The following is a 19,885-nucleotide window of genomic DNA, read 5'->3' as shown; positions in this document are numbered from 1 at the left end:
TAAAGTATATTTCTTATTAAATAATTATGCCAAATTTAAATATATCACTATTTAAGCTTCATTGGTTACTCTGCAATATAAGCACAGGATAAAAGAGAGCATCTACAAAAGGCACATAAAGATTGTGCGAGCCAGCACGCTGTGCTCTATTCAAGCTTTCCAAACGGCATTGCTGTCTATTGGAGATTTAAAATTCGATGCAGCGTTACTGCATAAACTCAGTTGCGAGCGAACATTCGCGGTTAAAGGATGTGTAAATCATATCTTAAATTTGACGCGGCGCTTTATATTGAGTGTTAAGTGTTTAGTGTTATAATTGTGTCTGTGTATTGACTGTTGCAATGTGTAAGTTTGTGTTGGTTTGTGTATGCGCGCGGCGTGGAGGCGTAGGTGTTGTCGCTTATCGCTCCAATTAGTAGGCGCAATATAGTAGAATACTACAGAGTGTTTGTTACACAAATTTTGTTGGATTTCTAGAAATTGTATGCGAAGTATGTAAATTTGCGTATTTAATGAAGCAACAAAACGGCGTCGCGAGACTTCCGGAAAAACACGAGCTGTGGAAAATCAAAGAGTGCAGGCATAATTGTTGTTAGTATATAATTTATTGTGTGCGACGCGCTACCGACTATATGTACACGCGTACAAGTATGTAAATTGGCGTACCAATACATCGTAAACACTTCTCGCATACACTCGCACGAAAGGCACTTAAAAGCTCGCGTTTGTGTTGTGTCGGCGTCGGTGTTGGCTCTTCCTTGCTGTGTTGAAGGAAGCGTGCTGAAAGTGGCGCAGTAACGAAAAATTGCGCACGCGCTGTTCATGGCGTGCATGCTGTGATTATTTATGGCAGCATAATAATAATAATAAAATACAAAAAAAAAAAAAATTAAAAAAAAACAACAACAGAAATATAGATGGAGCAAAACATAATGCAAAAAGCTTGGTTGTAGCAAAAAGTTTTTAATAGAAAATATTTATGCAATGTTTTTTTGTTCGGAGGCTTCTAAGTAACAACGTGGTGTTTGGAAAGTAAACAACCAACATTTGTTGAAAGAAATGTAAGTAGATATTGTTATAGGTATACAACCTACATATGCATATATTTATTATTTATTTTTTATTATTTTTTTGTATTATATACTTATGTGTTAGATATGGCCCAGCAAATTTGGTAGTACGTGTTTCGATATGCTAAACAAAAATTTATTTTTGCTTATAGTTAATAGGTAACAATAAAATTTAGCGTTTTTTTATTACCATTTCTATATAAGTCGATTGTAATTAAAGTTACTTCAATCATTCCTGCAACACTCAATGCTTTTATCTTCCATAGACAGGCTCCGAAGGAATTTTTTTTTGTTCCTTAAGGCAATTTGTAGTCTGCCTTTTTAATCGTTGAATGCAAAATGCCGTTAGCGTGCGACGTTTGCTGTGGGTGTCAATAATGGCGTTGGCGACAGTGGAGAGAAATTTTCCATAGAACGGCGCTCAGCAAATAGTAAATAGAGAAAGCAACGTTTGTAGAGTGTTCGAAGCAACTTGCGTTTGTAGGAAAACGTAGCTGTGAAAAAGCAACCCTCTCTCGTTGCCTTCCCGCACCTCCCACTGCCCCTCCCCACCGTTATACATATTCAGATGTGCACGAGCACTACGTGGTAGTAGAGCTTTTCATTCAAAATAGTGAAGTTGTTGTTGTTGCATTTACACTTACAATTCATCGTTAGTGTTGCTACAGTTGTTTTATATGCAACCACCCACTACGAATCACAACTAAAGCTACGCCATGCGGCACAAACCAAAACATTCTCATTTACTCAGGCGAATTACACATGCATCTAACAGACCGCATTCTTCTTCTCTATTTGTAATACTACTATATTTAGTAAATACATATATTATATAGCATAATATTTAATTTTATCGCTCTTATTTAATTTCTGTCTCTTACTAATTTCACATATTCCTGTGTGTACTTGTGAATTAGTAATGCCTTATCTTATATGTGTTAATAATTTACATGGAGCACGCACACATCAAGTTATAAAGTTATTTCACATGCCGGCTGGAAACTGAAAAACGTTGATCCTTGCATTCTTCGTCATCCGTGGTTGCTCGCTCTCTCTCACCCTCCCTTTCTCACTCTCTCGCTCACCAACGTGCGTTTGTGTTTTCTGCTTGGCTTGCATTGTTTTTTGCTGCTGAGCCGTCGTCTGTTGCAGGAAAGCTGGCAGGAAATGGTATGGCTGCAGCTGCGACTGACTGACTGCCATTGTCCTCGTCGCCGACATTGCGTTCGTTGACATTTTCGCTTTTACGCCTTCAATTGCTTGGCATCTTTCAACGGAGTTGGCTTGGCTGCTCATGGCAAATGCGAGACGCGTTGCAATTTTCTTGGCAATAACCGGTGACTGATTGCGTTTGGTGTGTGAATTCTAAGGGGTGGGAAAATAGAGGACTGGTTCTTGTTATGGCAGAAGCGTGTTGTTGTTTTTGCACGAACATGTGGCCAAGGTTTGTATAGCTTGTAAGCTTTATATCTATTCTTATTACAATTGCAACTGCTCACATGGCGGTTGTTGCGCTTGTTGTTTTTGAATTTGCTCTTGCCCTTGAGCGTTGTTTAGGTATCAATTACTCAGACAATGAATGTTGATTGCTCAACATCGACAATAAATGACACAATTTCAGCATTCTCCCAGTGAGCTTACATCTATGTACATATGTTTATAAGTGTGTATAAAGAACAAGCGATAGCAATGCAAAAGCGCTAGAAGTCGCGGAACTACCGACGTGCTTTGGGCAGCAGACTTGTTGCCGTTGAACGTCATCAAATTATTATGGAGGCTGTGCATTTGCAAGGGTTATTAATTTACTGTTATCTGCAGCTTGTTTAATGGAAACGAATAATTGTCGGAATACAACTTGTATACAATAGTTTATAGAGCAACTATATTGCATACTTTTAGGCATATTCGCTATCGGTCTCTATGATAAACTGTAAAAAGGTTCACCAAGCAGGAGAACAAGAATTCACTTTGTGTTGTTTATTTCTGTGGTTCGTACGAGTAAGAAGAAATCACTCTTTTGGCTTCTTCTATTTTCAGTTATGTCTATGAAAGTATTGTATCGCGCGATCTTCTCTTATGACTTACAACAGATCTCTAATTAGCGGTATTTACCATTATTATTTGAGATTAGTGGTTTACTGTATTATAATTTTTGTTTAGCATTTTTTCTATGCTTTCGCTGGAAGAATGTCAGTACTGATTATATCCAAAAATGAAATGGAACTAATATCTGGCTCAGTTTGGATATGAATGCTTTACTATTTTCAGTGATTCTACTGTGCTTAGCTCGTAACTTGCATATCTACATTTGCTCTAGCCCTAAAAACAGCTGGTGTCGCATTATTTTGCTTTATTATATTAACCGTTATGCATTTGGACATTTTTCACAAGTCGGAAATTCGGTAAGCGGCGAATACCTACATAAATGCTGCATGAAATGCAAGTTCTGCCTTTGCGCAGTTGAAAAATATTGTGGCCGGAAATGAAGCCTTTAAGACTTTAAATGCTTAAATGCATATATTTAACTGTGAATATATACATGAAAGACCACTGCAATGCGGTGAGGCTGTAGCGCCAACTGCAAATAGAATTTTTAGAAAAAGCACTCACATATGCACATACATTTGTACACAACTACATACATATACACATATTTACATATGTATGTGAGTGGAAGAAGCTGTAGAGACAACGTAACCGAAAAAGGTTTGGGACAAACGTACAGTACAAATTAGACAAAAATAAAAGATGATATGAAATAAAATAATGACTGCGGCATGAAGGGATTACAGCTGGAAGGCAGCTTTGTTTGACCATGAGAATACATACGTTTGTAAATAACGGCAATAGCGACTGAATATAGTTGTCTATTACAAAGGGGGAGCACACTGAAAAGTGTTTGCAGAGTAATTTAAGTTAGCTGCTCACGCTGAATTGTGAACGAGTGTACTGAAGTTACGAGGCATTATGTTGGGATTACTTGCTTAAATAATTCGACTTGCAAGCGCTACACATTTTACTATGACTGTCTAATAATTAGTTGTTGTAGAGGTGTATATATAGATTGATTTTAATACATATGAGTATTTAGGCGTATGTCCGCATGTTAATTACAACTTTAAAGCTTTGAATATTAGCAAAAGTTTTTGAGTTGCACTTTCTAGAATTTGATGCCGGTGTAGATAATCGAAATATTCTATTTTCCATTGACAGGAATATGGCTAAAATTTCACTCGAATTTTACTTTCTTTCATTAAAGAAGATTTACATACCGAGTTGTTGATATCCAGGTTTGCGAATTTTTTGATTCAAAATTTTTTATTTTTTAATTCCGATGTGGGTAGTAAAAATTAGATTTTCATTTTTTAATCTCGACGTTGGGATTAAAAATTAAATATTCATTTGTTTTATCCAAAATGTTTGGGACTAAAAATTAAAAATTGAAAATATTACTTCTTGATTTGAATGAATGCGAAAAAATGTTAATTTCAAAACATTTTTTTTTAATTTAACTATATGCTTAAGATAAAATTTTTTTTTTTAATTTTTCATATATTTTCCCGTTTTTGGGCCAAAAATGCCAGAGCTTCGATCGGCTAGTCAAACTAGCTGTTTTATAAATCTCCGACTGCAGTGCGGACGGTCTAGATTAGCGACTAGATTAAAGGTAATCTAAACACTTTTGTTTGGAACATCGTATTAGCGTTACACTTAGAACGTAATAATGTGTCACAGGCGGTGATAGTTGAAATCTTAAAGTTTCTCCACGATAAAAGTATTCACAAGTAATAGTTTTTGTAGCAAGTAGGAGTGCTACAGACATGTCAGTATATTGTGCCATTTTTTCTTAACCAATAAATTTTCATTATTTATGCTGGCGTTTGCAAGTGTGTCTTTTGCAAGTGGGTCTTTTGTGAAAGCTCTCAACTCGAAGAGTATCGGAAAGATCGTTAGAATAGTCATTCGGTTTTTTTTAAATACTAGTTTAATGTGTGTATGTGCGCAAGCTTCAGGTTGTATGTTGGTGGAAGGCATAGCTTAATTGGCACTAGTGAGTGCTCGCTAATAGTAATGGCATATCTTCATCAATTCAGGTCTGTTGTTGTGTTTCTTCTTTGGTGAAATACTATTATAATCCGGTGAGATCTCGTAAATATCAGAGATATATATATTTGACAAGCACTTCAAAAAATCACATCAGTGCATATATACATTGGTATTCGCTATACATATTTTTAATTAAACGTTATTGTAAGGTAAAATTGGTGCTGCAGGCCGTGTAATTCAGCTGTCTTCGTGTTAATGCATCGCGAAAGGCAATACATAACCGTACGAGTGACGTTTGTACTCGCATGCTTAAGCGCCGTTACTCGTACGTTCCGTTGTAGGCAGTCATCTGATTTGCGGTGAAGCACATTGTGCTTCATATACTAGTTAGTAGATACACATTTGCATGCGTGCTTTATTTCATTTAATTTGACGTTTAGCGCCTGTGGTTATGCAATAATAATTAGACATTGAATGTATTGCAGCTGAAAATGTATGCAATCTTCTCTCACTCAAGAACGCACACAACATGCGCACATAAATGCATAACGCATATATTTGTACATCCCCGCGTGTCATACAGTTTGCGCACCCTTTTGTAATTCTTTGTATCGCCCTCCAGCTCTGAGGTGTTTTGCCACCGGTGTGACAACTCGTTTAGAGGTTCGTGGGCGTTTCTCACACTTTGATCGATGTTTATTGTTGCTTGTAATGACATTTACATGAGTTTTGGATTATCGATAATTACCAGCAACGTGATTGATTACTTTCTCGCTGCAAAGTACCTGCGCTTCGGTGTGGGCCGCAGTCGTATGAGGTGAGAAAGCTATCGTGGGCGATGACTCTGATTGCATTGAAAGTGACGATTTGACGATTGTCCTACGTTTTTGTTAATCGCCACAGTCACCAAGTCACGTCTCTTGTGTTAATTTGTTGGCGGAAATCATTTGATAATGTGTTAGTAATAAATTTGAAAGGTTGGAGGGATTTCAGTGGGGACTTAGGCGAATAAAAAAGTTAATTGCGTATATTAAAGAGCGAAATTTGTGATTCACTCTAATAGGTTTATTGTACATATATCTTAAACCATTAAAGCTAAACCAAATTAGCTTTGGACAAATTATTTAAGCGCACCTACCGATAGTGTGAAAATGGAAAAAATCGGGTGATAACCACGCCCACTCCCCATATAATGGTTTTGATTTAAACTACTAAAAGAGCGATAAATCAATAACCAAATGCTTCAGAGACATACAACTTTACACGCCAGATTTTAAAAGGCGGCTTTACAGGAGCCGGGGTCAAATTCGGACACTGGGCGTGGCACATCCCACATTTAGATGAAAATTCATATCTCGTAACCTACTCGACCGATTTCAACCAAATTCGATGTGTATTGTTATATAATAATAATGTAATATAAGAATATCAGCTATATTACAGTGTGAAAATTAGCGAAATCAGACAAAAACCATGCCCACTTTCCGTATAAAAAATTTTAAAAGCCACTTGATTCTTCAACTTTATGTAAATTCAGAACCACTCAATGCAGCCGGATAAAACTTTGCACAAATAGTGCCTTCAAGGTATTTCAACTTACGCTCAAAAGTTGTCGAAATGGACTATAACTTTTCAAGAATCCAGACACCACATATGTGAACTTCAGTGCGTATGGCTTTTTTTTTGCCGAAAATATTGGTCAATAGGTGAGATATATAATTGAAATTCTGGTGAAATTTTTTTTGCTAATAATATACCCTTGTATCAAAAATTGATTGAATCGTATCACTACTTCCCTTAGACTCCATAAACCTAATATAAAAATTTTCGAACTTTCAGTTGACTTCATACCACATATATCGGCCAATGTGTTAGTTAATTAGATGATAATTGAGAGAGCGTGTTTCTCTATTAACAGTGTATCTTTGTGCTTAAAATGGATAAATTCGGGTGAAAACTTGCTTTAGTACCCATATAACTGATATTCACGGCTATGAGCTTCGCAATCAGTTACTATGATACTAAAGTTGATTGTAATCCATTCACGATTTCCCCAGGGCTCAAAAGCATTAAACATTTGTTTAAAGTTAAGTCAATTTGACTAAAAAGCTATAAGAATAATTTAATACAAAGCTGAAGGCAATGAAAATCGAAGTAAAAAAGTCCATTTTTCCAAAAACAGGACAAAAGCGAGACAAGCCAGATATCATAAAAGTAGAAAGTTCAATTTGTGTTTTACTCGCAAAAAAAAAAATGTTAGCAGTTCATAAGAATTCCTTTTGAACGACTGAACCATTCAACTAGAACGTCTGTCTGACCGGATCGCACTGCCACCTACGTGAATACGGTCAGGGCAGGCCAGAAAAGAAAGCGAGCGAATGAGGAATGAAAAATTGACATAAGCTGAAGCAAGGCATGTTCCTCTCACAACAAACGACCTTCATACATTTTTCATGTACCAGTATTGACCGATAGAACAAGAAGGCATGTGAAATACTTGTGAGCTTGTGAGTTGTGGAAACCTTTTGGGCTCAAGGTGAGCAAGCGCTTCATTGAAATGCTGTCGATTTATATAGGTATACTTATTTAAAAGTCAACTAGCAATGCTATCAGTAATAATTTTATTTGCATTGCCATGTACAGACGGAACCATCTATGTGCAGTTCTACGGTGTGTGCTACAATTTGTTACGTATACGCCGTGTGCGCCGAGCCGCTGCTCGGCCACATTGGGATTTTGTTTATTTGTTTTTGTCATTACAGCTGTCATTGTATTATATTGTCAAATGCAAATGGAATTATATGAAATGACAAACAATAAACCGATAATACAATGTTGAGAAGTCAACGACACAAGAGAGTGAAACAAGTATAATATGGTGACGTGTGAAACTGGCTGAGAATGGTCAATTTACCAAACACGAAAGCAAAATAGACGAAAAGGTTTAACAGAAGACATGATAGTAAAGCACACACTGGCTAAAATATTGATATTTCGTTTTGCGCAAACATCCGGTTCCTGCAGCGTGTTTATATACGCAAATTTTGTGGCCGCATACAGATAAGTGCCAAGTATTAATGCATAAATGTACTTATTTATAATATTCATGGGCGTACAAGTGCCAGCACTGGTAGCAAAATGAAATGTCAAATTCCCGTTGACATGACACGTTGCGTACTTAGGTGTAGGTTGAAGTGGATAAAAATGTTGTCTAGATATGCCAAAATACTTATCACTCGTTTGCGAAATAAGTGAGTCTTTGATGTGTCAAGTTATCCCTTGTCAAGTGTCAAGACAGTGCTTTAGTGGAATTAACCGATATGTGTGACGAAACGTGGTGAGCAACAATCAAAAATAATATATACATATGTACTCGTATATGTTAACAAACGATTTTTGATTTTCAATAACTTTTGATTTCGATCGTCAATATCCGTTTGGACATATTGCATATAATATTTCACAAAAACGTTTGGTATACATATAGTCGATTTTACTTCTTGAAGATGTTGGCAATACTGGTAAAATATTGCTGGTTTTAATAGCAGCTCGCATTGTACATACCGAAGAACCCATGTTATTTTACTGGTGTGTGTTACCGCGCTCTTAAATTTATCGACATTGTTCCTTGTTCCGCCGGTCTTTTGTCCAAACACTTCGTGGAACTTTTTGCAGTTATCAGACGTTATGCGGTTGGTGAAGGGGTTATCAATATCTGAAAATTGAATCACGCTTGACATTTCATACATGTTTTTGCGTTTTTTGGAATAAAAATTTTTTGCCTTTAAAAACACACTCTATATTCTTTTTAAAAAATATATGCATTAATCATATGCTGGCAGGGTTGCGAATTTTTTTTATACAAAAATTTGGGTTTAAAATTTAGATTTTCATTTTTTAATTCAAGATGTTTGGAATTAAAAATTGAAATTTGAAAATATTACTTTTTAATGCTAAATTTTTAAATAAAAAAAAATCGCAACCATGCCAGCATGTCATCAATGCATCTATTTTTTAAAATAGCCAGAGATTTTGATTTGGAGGAACGCAAAACTTGTTAAATCTAAAGAAAAATCTTCTTTTAATCCTTAGTTACAAGCTTAAGTTTAAAATTTTTATTTTTTTGGTTTTCAATGCGATAGTTGTAATTAAAAATTAAAAATAAATTTTGAAGCCGGTTTTTGGGATTAAATATTTTTTAATTGTTTTTTAATGCAGTATGCGAGATACATTTTTTTTTTGTACTTTTTTATCCGGTATGCGGGATTAAAAAATAAAAATTAAAAATTTTAATAAGCTTATAATTAAGAATTAAAAAAATATTACATTTTTTCACGTTCATTCAATTTAAAAAAATAATATTTTAAATTTTTAATCCCCAACCGCTTGGATTAGAAATTGAAAATTTAATTTTTTATTTCAACAGCGGCATTAAAAAATGAAAATCTCATTCTTAAGCTAAAAGTTTTGAATCAAAAAAATTTGCAACCCTAATTATTTGCATATATGTATTTACTAAGATATTTATTTCGGCCTGAATACGTACATACATACATACATTCATTATGTCTGTAAAGTTGAATATTGTTGTGCAGTCAAGCTTAAGCTCTCATTGGTTGACACTGCATTGTTTGGCTTGTTTGACCAAAAGTAGCGTCAACACCCAAACCACCGTAAACATTTTTATCACGTACTGCAACGTAGGAGCTCGGCAATAACTCCGTTGAGTGAACATAAATGAATTATGACACAAATTGCAGTCATTGCCGATGAAAGAGCAACCGCAGTTGCTCACAGACATACGCACACACACACACACATAAATAACAAAGGAAGTGGGAGGATCGGCAAATATTTGCCTGACGGCACACCCGCCTATGCGCACGGACACCCAACCACAACTGCACATACACACACACACACATGCACAGGCGTTCGCACCGAGTCCTATCCTTCAAAAGTGATATATGTTTGTACACATATTCAAGGAGATAAGCGATATAATTTACATTTATCCATATATGCATATATGTATATGCATTGTAATATTTTGTTGTTGCTTATGTTGGTGTCTTTATTATTATTGCAGCAGTTTCTGTCGACGCAGCTGATGTTTACTGCCACTGCAACAAATTCGAGAAATTCATGTTGCTTGTTGCATGTGTGTGTGTGTTTCTGTTTGTTGTTATTCCTTTTGCTGCTGGTATTTTTACTATAATTTTTAAATGTCAGCAGTTAACAGCAAATAAAATAAAAGCTATAAGTGCAAACTTGCAACAAATCACAGCAACAGTAGACAGTTACACACATGTCAGTCAAAAAGTCACCGCCCAAACAGGGTTGATAGATAAGCTACAGACATAGCCATAACGCAATTGCATGAAGTAACTCGAAGTTCTATCTAGGGCGTTGCACATAGTTGGCTTGAAACGACAATGGCTTTGAGCCTGAGCAATCGGCTGGAGTTCAGCCAAAGCACCATTTGCAAGACTACGACAAAAGTCGACAGCTCAGAGTCTCGAACAAGAGAAACGATAAAAAGTGTGGAAAATGGAAGTTAGCAGCAATGCAAATCATTTGTCGCGCCAGTATCATCAATTTTGTGGCTATTGCAGCTTGTTCTTCACTGAACTGTCTGCAGCTGCGGCTATACAAATCTGCCTTAATATTATATACGATGTTTGCATTTTTACATATTTTTTGCCTTGTGTCACTGTTCTCAAGATTCCTTTCTGCAATACAAATTGCCGCGCTCTTTTTGCTAAAGGAGGCATTCAAATCTTGGCGCTTACTGTGAGACACTATAGGCGTATTACAGAGCATATAGGTATATGTATATATATATATATATATAGATTTGAAATCCTCTTTTTGCAAAAAGAGCGCTGCAAAGAATATATATAGATAAATAAATATATATTATTGGCCCTTTTTTTCGAATACAACTTTCGCCGATGAAAGCAGAATAAAGCTGCAAAATTTTTAATTCGAAATAAAGCAGCCGAGATTTAAAGCTTACCAGTTATTACTAATAAACAACGTTTACGAGTACAACTCTCACCATTTTTTTTATACCCTGAACAGTTTGCCACGATGTTTGTAATACCCAGCATAAATATATGCTATATCTAAATGATCACCATGACGAGCTGCGTCAATTTAGCCATTGCCGTCTGTCTGTATGTACGTGAACTATTTCTTTAGTTTTTGAGATATCAATCGATGAAATTTTGCACACGTTCTTTTCTCTCCAAGAAGCTGCTCATTTGTTGGAGCTGTTGATATCGAACCACTATAGCATATAGCTGCCATACAAACTGAACGATAGGAATCAAGTGCTTGTATGGAAAACTTTTTCATTTGACGATTTATCTTCAAGAAATTTGGCAATAATTATTATCCAAGGCAATAATGCAATCTCTAAAAAAATACTTCAGATCGAATCACAATAGCGTATGGCAGCCATACAAACCGGCTGATCAAAATCAAGTTCTTGTAAGGAATCTTTTGTATTTGTGAAGTGTAAAAGAGCTTCGGTGCAACCGAAATTAACGTTTTTTCTTGTTTTCGAAATACATCGACTTTAGCGTCAGCTATCGGGTCCGAGAAAAATTATGCCTAATTAAAAGGCTAATTTTTGAGCGACAAATCATCGTAGTGCTTGCAGGCATGACACTGAACTCAATCTTTAGATTTCTCTGATAAATTTTTGTTATAGTTGTAGTATATTTATTCCCAACAGCCCGGTATTCCAACTTAAAGTATAATATATAGCTGTGCACTGTGGTTTGTGTGAATATGCTGCAAATTTACAACAATATAATAATCACATTTTTATTATTCCGAAACTCAAGAATACACAGGCATATGCTCGATTAAAAATAATTATATTTATTTGTATATTGTCAGATGTTGAAAAGTGCAAATCCAACCAAATTCAAATATTAAAGCTAGAGACTTAAAACCTAGTGCAAATATGACAAGTTTCATATTTTATAGATTTGCATGGCAATTTTTGCTTAGTAAAAATATAGGAATATAAATTGTATATAGGGTGCATATATATCTATAAACAATACATATGTAAAAATCAGCATATTTATGTAGTTCTCTATGCCGTTATTATGTATGTACAAATGTGTTGTTGAATGTGCGAAATATGCATTTTTTATAATGCCGCAAAGCATGTTTGATATTCGCAGCACTCTTCGTTGTTGTTGATGCTATTTAAATTTTCAATATGCCAACAAATCTGACATTAATCCTTGCACTTCAAGTGCAGTGCAACAAAAACAAAAATTTTATTATCTTTGACAAAAATTTGTTCGTGTTTGCATATAAAAAGGAGAAGTAAACAATAGAAAAAATTTAAAAGCTGAATTAACACAGTGAAAAAGCATACAAGCAATTTAGATTGTGCTGCGAAGTCTTAAGCTTAAAAGCTTCAAAATTCACATTTGCACAAGCTTAATCAAAACTACTTGAATTAAATATTACAAAAACTACTAATAAGGCGAGCTCTCATTTAAGAAATTTGATAGACACAAGCTTACGCAATTTTTTTGTAATAAGAAACTCAGAGCAAAGATCACAGCTTTTCAAAAGTGAGAAATGCTCATACTCGTAAATATTGGGTTTAATGATAACAGCTGATCATATGGCATTTTTTCGCAGCCAACTTCACACTTAACAGCTTTACCGTTATATATTTGAACAGTTAGTTTGTGAAAAATTTTCCTCAATTTTTTTGGAATAGTTTCTGTTTGGTGCGCTATCGATGGAAGTTCGAAAACAGCATTGTCGACATATTTTACTGTTTCTTTATCAAAAGTGTAAAAATGCAGTACAAGCATGGCGAAAATTATGTGATGAGTACGGAGACGATGTGTGAACAAATGCTAATACCAAAATTTGTTTGTAAAATTTCATTTAGGCAATTTCGATCTTGAGGATGCACCACGGAAGGCAACTTGAAGCCGATGTAGATAAAATAAAGTCGTTGTTCGTTGAAAATCGTCAAATAACAACGCGAGAGATTGCTGAAAGATTAAATTTGTCTAACGCAACCATTCACAAGCACATGAAACGTCTAGGATTAATTGTGAATATTGTAAATGGGTCCCTGATTTTCGTACAGAACGAATTCGTTGCATTAACGATTGTGAGTTGCTTATCAAACGACTAAGAAGTGATCCATTTTTGAAGCGCATTGTAACTGACGACGAAAAGTGGATTGTTTACAAGAATCTAAAGCGCAAGAGATCATGGTCTAAAAAGGATAAACCAGCTCAAACCACTTCGAAGGCCGAAAGTCAACAAAAAAAGGTTATGTTGTCTGTTTGGTGTGATTTCAAAGGGAACGTTCATTTTGAGCTTTTGCCCGACAATATCACGATTAATTTTGAAGTGTATTGTGATCACCTTGACAAATAGAGTGGTGCACACAAACAGAGCAGACCACAATTGGTCAATAGAAAAGGTGTAGTGTTCCACTAGGATAATGCGAGACCACATACAAGTTTGATGTTTCTCAAAAAGCTTTTGCAGCTTGAATGGGATGTGCTACCACACTTTTTTCAGACTTGGCGCCTTCCGACTATTACTTGTCTCGGTCTTTGCAAAATTTTTTGTATGGCAGAACCTTCACCTCAGAACAAGACATCAAAAACCAGTTGGAGCAGTTTTTTGCTTGCAAGCATCAACAATTTTAAGAGCGTGGAATTAAGCTCTTGCTCGAAAGTTGTCAAAAGTTGTGTTGGATCAAAATGGAGAATACATAGTTTCATAAAATGTTTCATACAATAAAAAAAATCGTGTTAAAACTGCACTAAAAATAATGAAATTGCTTAGTGAATGATAATATAATAATTAATATCTCGTTACCTGTTTTTTTCTAACCTAAGTCTACAAATTGCTGTTTGTCCCGCAAATACCGAAGTCAGAACTCGAAAATTCAGTCACTTAGTTGTACTTGCCGCGGCCTCATTGCTGTGGCACCGTTCTATTTCGCTATTTGCTATTGCTCCACGTAACTCATACACACACATACGGAAAATTTGAGCAACACTTCATACACCGTTACATGCAGTCGTCGTTCCACCCACCTTACTTACCATGCAGCTTAGTTAGGATATTCCACACGATTTCCAGCGCCTATGCTACGGCACGCTACTTGTCGCACACGCACATACGTATATACGCTATGTAACTGGCGCATGCCACTGACAGTTAGTCGAAACTCACGTTGCGTCCGCGCGCTAAATGAAACGGAATCGTTGAAGTCGTTGGCTTGCTAGCTCGCATAGCGGCGGAAACTCGGCTATTGCTCCAGTGTACGGCACTTATGCGCGCATACATACACAATGTGTTCGTCTTCGTTGTTGGTGGAACTGCCACTTGCACATTTCGTCGACTCCGGTGTGCTTCGGCGCGGCACTCGACTGGCATTCATGCTAGGTAGACAGGAAGGAAGCGGAAGCGTCTTCGGCACGACACATGAGAGCTACACGCGGGTACTGGAGTTGGAGCTGGTGCTGGTGCTGGTTGGCGTGAGGGGTGTGCAACAACCACATGAGCGGTTGAAGAGGAAATGCTTTTGCATATTATGCGCTGCCATCAAAAAGTCATAAAATCATAATTTGTTTCCGGCTTTTATTTCAAATTTATTTTACAAAATTGTTATGGCTGCCAATGCCACTTACGTTATACTCCTGTACACATACACGACGGTACAATCATGTAGCTAGCCACCTACTGTACACAACTTTGCAGCCACATACACGAGTATATATTATATTATATGCGGTGCGGGTGTGTTATGTGTGTGATGTTGTATAAATTTTATTATGTTAGTGGTTTTATGAATTTATAACGGCTGAATGCCATGTCCACATTTTACGAAGCATCTACCTACAGTTATGCACAGCTATTTGCTTGTAATGATGCTCATTTTTCATTCTGTACATCGATATTGCAATTCATATGTTACTATTTAAAAGCGCGGCAGGGGTTCAAGAAACAGGCGCGCCATTTGGAGATAACTTATACATTAGTACCAGAAAGTTTATAGAAATTGTAAATAAAATGAAATTTTTTTAATCTTCATAAATATTTATTTTGTCGCCTTCAGAATATGCTTCTTCTGTAGCGATACACATATGCCACCTCTTTTTCCAATCATCGAAACATGCGTTGTAGGTCCGCGTGCGAAATCGCTTTCAGTTTCCTCTGCGAATTTTCTTTTACGGCCTCAATCGCGTCGAAGCGAGTTCCATGGAGTGGTAACTTTACTTTGGAAACAAAAAAAAAAGTTGCATAGGGCCAAATCCGTTCAATGCGGTGGTTGATCGATGATATTGAACGAGTTTTTGGTCTTAAAATCGTTTATTATACTCAGTAGCAACATGTTGTACCATGAAACCAGAAGGTTTCCGAAAATTGCTTTTTGTTGATATACGCGATTTGCTTCATCATGGATTTGTTCCAATGGTACAAACGGTCAGTAAAGAGTATTATTTGAGCGTTTTGAGGCGTTTGCGCCAAAACATCCGTCGTAAGCGGTCGGAATTGTGAGCATACAGTTTCCAGAAACTTTCTGGTCCGAATATATTATATTTTTCAAAAGCCGATGAGTATATTGAAGCGTTAATTGCAGTGTTGTCATAAAAGCACCAAGCTTGAATATGAAGACACTACTAAAATAAGTTGTGAAACGGACTATCTTGCATGACTTTGAAGAACTAGGAATAACGGAAAGTCACAATCTTTTACTAATTAAGTTATGCAACATTTATGTAATAAAAAGTCGCACGAAGTTTAGCAAATCCTCTGCAACTAAAACTATATTATAATCATCTATATAAATTCGCGGCGATTTCATCGGGCCTACTTAATATTTTAACGCTGTTATTGAACTTCTTGCTCAGTACCCGCTTTTGATATCGAAAGAGATGACAACGATTGAAAACGAAGAGTTCGAGTTGACACGAGAATTTAGAGTGATCCTTGCGCAAATTTGTTCTGGATTCTGTAGCAGGTTAAACTACTAACTATGCAGAATCGACCCCTATATACCAAATATATGTTCAGCAGGCAATGAATCTCCGCATGACACTAACCACCTCTTTGCATGCCCAACCAACCGCATTCATCTAACATCAAAGAAACCGTATGGTCCGTCCCCGTCGAAATAGCTTGTTTCCTGGACCTCCTGTTAGATGACCTCGACGACAGCCAAAGTGAACCTTACCACCCAAGCGGCGATTAGACAACCGTTAAAACAACAAAAACAACAACGATATATTGTGGCAAGACGCTCATATATCGGTACGAAAAGTCAGGTGTATATATAAATATATGCACATATATAAACATATTATGTATCAACACTTTTAACATTATATTTGTGGGAAAAAACCGCGTTGTTATATATATATATGTATATATAACCTCTTTGATGATTTTAAGCGCTATTAAAATGAATCTACAAAAGTGAGGAGAAATTCAGCTATTTTTAATAAATTTTAAAGTTGTTTATTTTAGAGTTTTCTTTAAATTTTTTAAACTGAACTGTAGTTGGTAGTAACTGTAAATTATACTACGAGTAACATTACCATTAACTTAGAAGTGAGTAAAAATTTGCAGCAAATATATGAATGAGCATATTTGTATGCAATCACACACACACATACACACGGAAATATGCTTGTAACGGCGCATTCTAAAAGCTTGTAGTAATCAACGCGCTCAGCGTTGAAGAAAAATAAAAGTATAATGGAAACCTAGAAATGTTTGTATGTGTTATTCTGCACGTAAAACGGTAAACGAAGAAAAATACATAGACTTGTATATGTGCGCATGTGTGTGTGTGAGCTTAAAGCAGCGTAGAGAGCGGCAACAGCGTGTTTGAGTGTGGATTTTTATTATTCTTGCTGCCTCTTCAGCAATTTGCTAAAGCAGTTGAAGGCGAACAAAGCATGGGCGTGCGTGTGTGGCATTGCGGTTGTGTGAAGTCACTCACACACACACACACACGTGCCGGCGTTTACGTACATGTCTCAAGCATTGCTACACCCACGCAAACATTATCCTGCCACACGGTGTCTGCTATAGCACCCAAACACGCCTGTGCGTCAGCGTCTATGCCTTGGCAACGTAGTGGCTGCAACTCCTAGACTTTTCCGTGTTTATTTTATATTTTATTTTTCTTCCTCATGTTTAATGCTGCTGCTTACTGTTTGCAGTCGCAATTTGCAATTTACGCACTCAGACTCTCAAGCTTACGGCAGGACTGCATATGCTGCTTCTATGTTGCAAGTGCAGCATTGCAATAATTATAAAAGTTGCACAAACGCAAACGCAAACGCATAAATATGTGCTTACGAAGGCGTATACGTGTGGAATGTAAAGTGGCAGCTGCAATAACTATGATAACTTCGAAAAAATAACAACAACAGCAATAATTGGTAGAGCTAACAAGTGAAGTCCAAATTACTGCTGACGAACTCCGAGCAATGATAAGTGAGTTTTGCAATTTTCTTCAGCTGCTTGATGATGTGGAAAGCAGTTTGTATATAAATACCTATTTAATATAACAGGGTCTTTTTACAGTTTTTAGCAGAATACTGCAGACTAAATTGTGTTTTACTTTGTAGGCGTACAAAATATATTAGTTGACACACATAATAGTGGCAGAATTTAGCGTACCTTTATGGTTAAATAAAAATGTACCTTTTTCACCCTGTTTCTACCCTCAACAGGTTATATTAAGTTTGCCACGAAGTTTGCAACACTCAAAAGTAAACGTGGGAGACTTAAAATATATATATAAACGATCAGCATGTTGAGTTGAGTCGATTTAACCATGTCCGTCCGTCTGTCTGTATATTTACGAACGAGTCCCTTTTTGGATTTTTGAGATAGCATTCTGAGTTGTTGCACCTGTCTTTTACTCACTAAGAAGCTGCTCATTTGTCGGAACGGCCGATATCGGACCACTATAGCATATAGCTGCTATACAAACTGAACGATCGGAATCAAGTTGTTCTAAGGAACCTTTTGTATTTGTACAGCGTATTATAGCTGGAACCACCATGTAGCATAGGAATTTAAATTGCTTACTTTCCTGTGTCTGAAATTAGGTGACGAAGTGTTGTAATAAAATAACAGTAATACTTTGCCGGAAAATGTGTGCTATTGCAATTTATACATATGTATGTATCTGTCGCAACATTATAGTATTTTCGGTTCTCCCTTGCTGCCACATGTCACCTCGTCGCTTCAACTGAATTTGTTGTGTCAGCGGTATTATAACTGTAATAAATGTCTACTAAGCACTAAATGGCAACTAGAAAATATACGTTGACAAAATTTCGTAACTTCCGAGACGAGCAGTGTTGACGCGGCAGAAAATATACGATTTCGTATGTTAAGGTTGTTGCTGCGTTCCAAAGGCGTCGTGTGTGTGGTTGACTCACAAACGCCGCATATGTGTATTTTGCTCACATTCATTTGCATATTGCAATATTTTTTCTTACGCTTGCAACCTGCCCGCCACACAAACCGACTTACCAACTAACTGGCTGTCTGTCTGTCTGCCTGTCCAACGCACACCAACAGTATGCAGAGTCACATGCGTTGCCACACGTTTGTTGTTTGTGAATATGTTTACTTGTGTTATGCGTATGTGTGGGTGTTGTTGTTATAAGGATGCAAGTGTTTTCCTTCATTTGCGGCATTTATTGTCATAATCAGGCATTCCGCAAATGCAACTTTTGATTGTGGCATTCTTGCTGAAGTCTTCTCAATTTTTGTTTCGTTGCTTTTCTAGTCATTCTGTCAGGCGAACGTGTGCGCTTTGCCGCACTTGAACAGCAACTGAGTGGAACATGACATTCGTAATTGTACTTTTGGTATTTCGTGCGTGTTTTTGTGTCATAATTATTATTACGCTTGTCTACTGCTTGTTTTCAACGCCTCAGTGTGGGCCTGAACACACACTGCCAGAGGCATGCATGAGTGTGTGTGTGTGTCTGTATGCGCATGTGTATGTGTACTTTTTTTTAATTAATCATTTGTTGTGTTTTTATGTGTGAGTGAAGTGCAAAGTATTCGCAAGTAGTTGAGCTGTATGCAAGAAGCATACGCTTGTGCAAGCTTTAATTATTAATATCTTGAGCTTTGAAGGTGTTTTGATGTACGAAATATAATACCTAAAACTATAAAGATGATAATTTTGAATAAGTAAAATACGTTTCTGAACTTATCATAACTTTTTTTAGCATAAACTCAGTAAGAATGCGATCTGAAAAGAAAGTAACTTTTCGCAACTTCTAAAAATGAAGCCTACTTTTAGGCGTGATATTTTTTAATTTATGCACGGACTGCTGGCAGCTCGTTTTTAATTTGTAATTCCGTATAAGCGTTTGCCTTGATCAAAGATAGCTGGTAAAGCTTTTAAGACCGGCTATTCAATTATGAGAATACAACTAAAATTAGCCATATACAGTTATGCTACAAAACTGTAAGCAGTTATGCATGGTAGAGTTTAAAGTAATTTAAGAAGAATCACCACATTTCGATGCGAGAGCGGGGCATGCCTCTGCGTACATTTCGAGTTAATCGAACTCACTTACCCCTGCGGGAGTTTGTGGCAGTGACAATTACGAACAACATAGTTGCAAATTAATGTGCCGCCAGTCGCTAGCAAGCAGCGCAGAGCAAAGGCAAACAGCCGCAAGCGAAAAGCAGCAGTGAGCGCGAAGATAACG

The 19,885-nt window shown here is 36.6% G+C and overlaps 1 protein-coding gene across 1 annotated transcript in view; it reads left to right on the top strand.

Moving 5' to 3' along the window:
• Positions 1 to 204: 204 nt before the first annotated feature.
• Positions 205 to 19,885, top strand: part of Syn1 (Syntrophin-like 1) — a 101,475-nt gene continuing 81,794 nt past the window's right edge. Inside the window, exon 1 of the mRNA XM_036360752.2 lies at positions 205 to 1,061. The gene's annotated coding sequence lies outside the window, so the exon portion shown is untranslated. The remainder of the gene's footprint in view (positions 1,062 to 19,885) is intronic.

This window comes from Bactrocera oleae, chromosome 6 (assembly GCF_042242935.1).
Source record: "Bactrocera oleae isolate idBacOlea1 chromosome 6, idBacOlea1, whole genome shotgun sequence".
In the NCBI taxonomy this organism is placed as follows: domain Eukaryota; kingdom Metazoa; phylum Arthropoda; class Insecta; order Diptera; family Tephritidae; genus Bactrocera; species Bactrocera oleae.
Note: the sequence above shows the minus strand (reverse complement) of the source record. Positions and strands in the feature narration are given on the sequence as shown.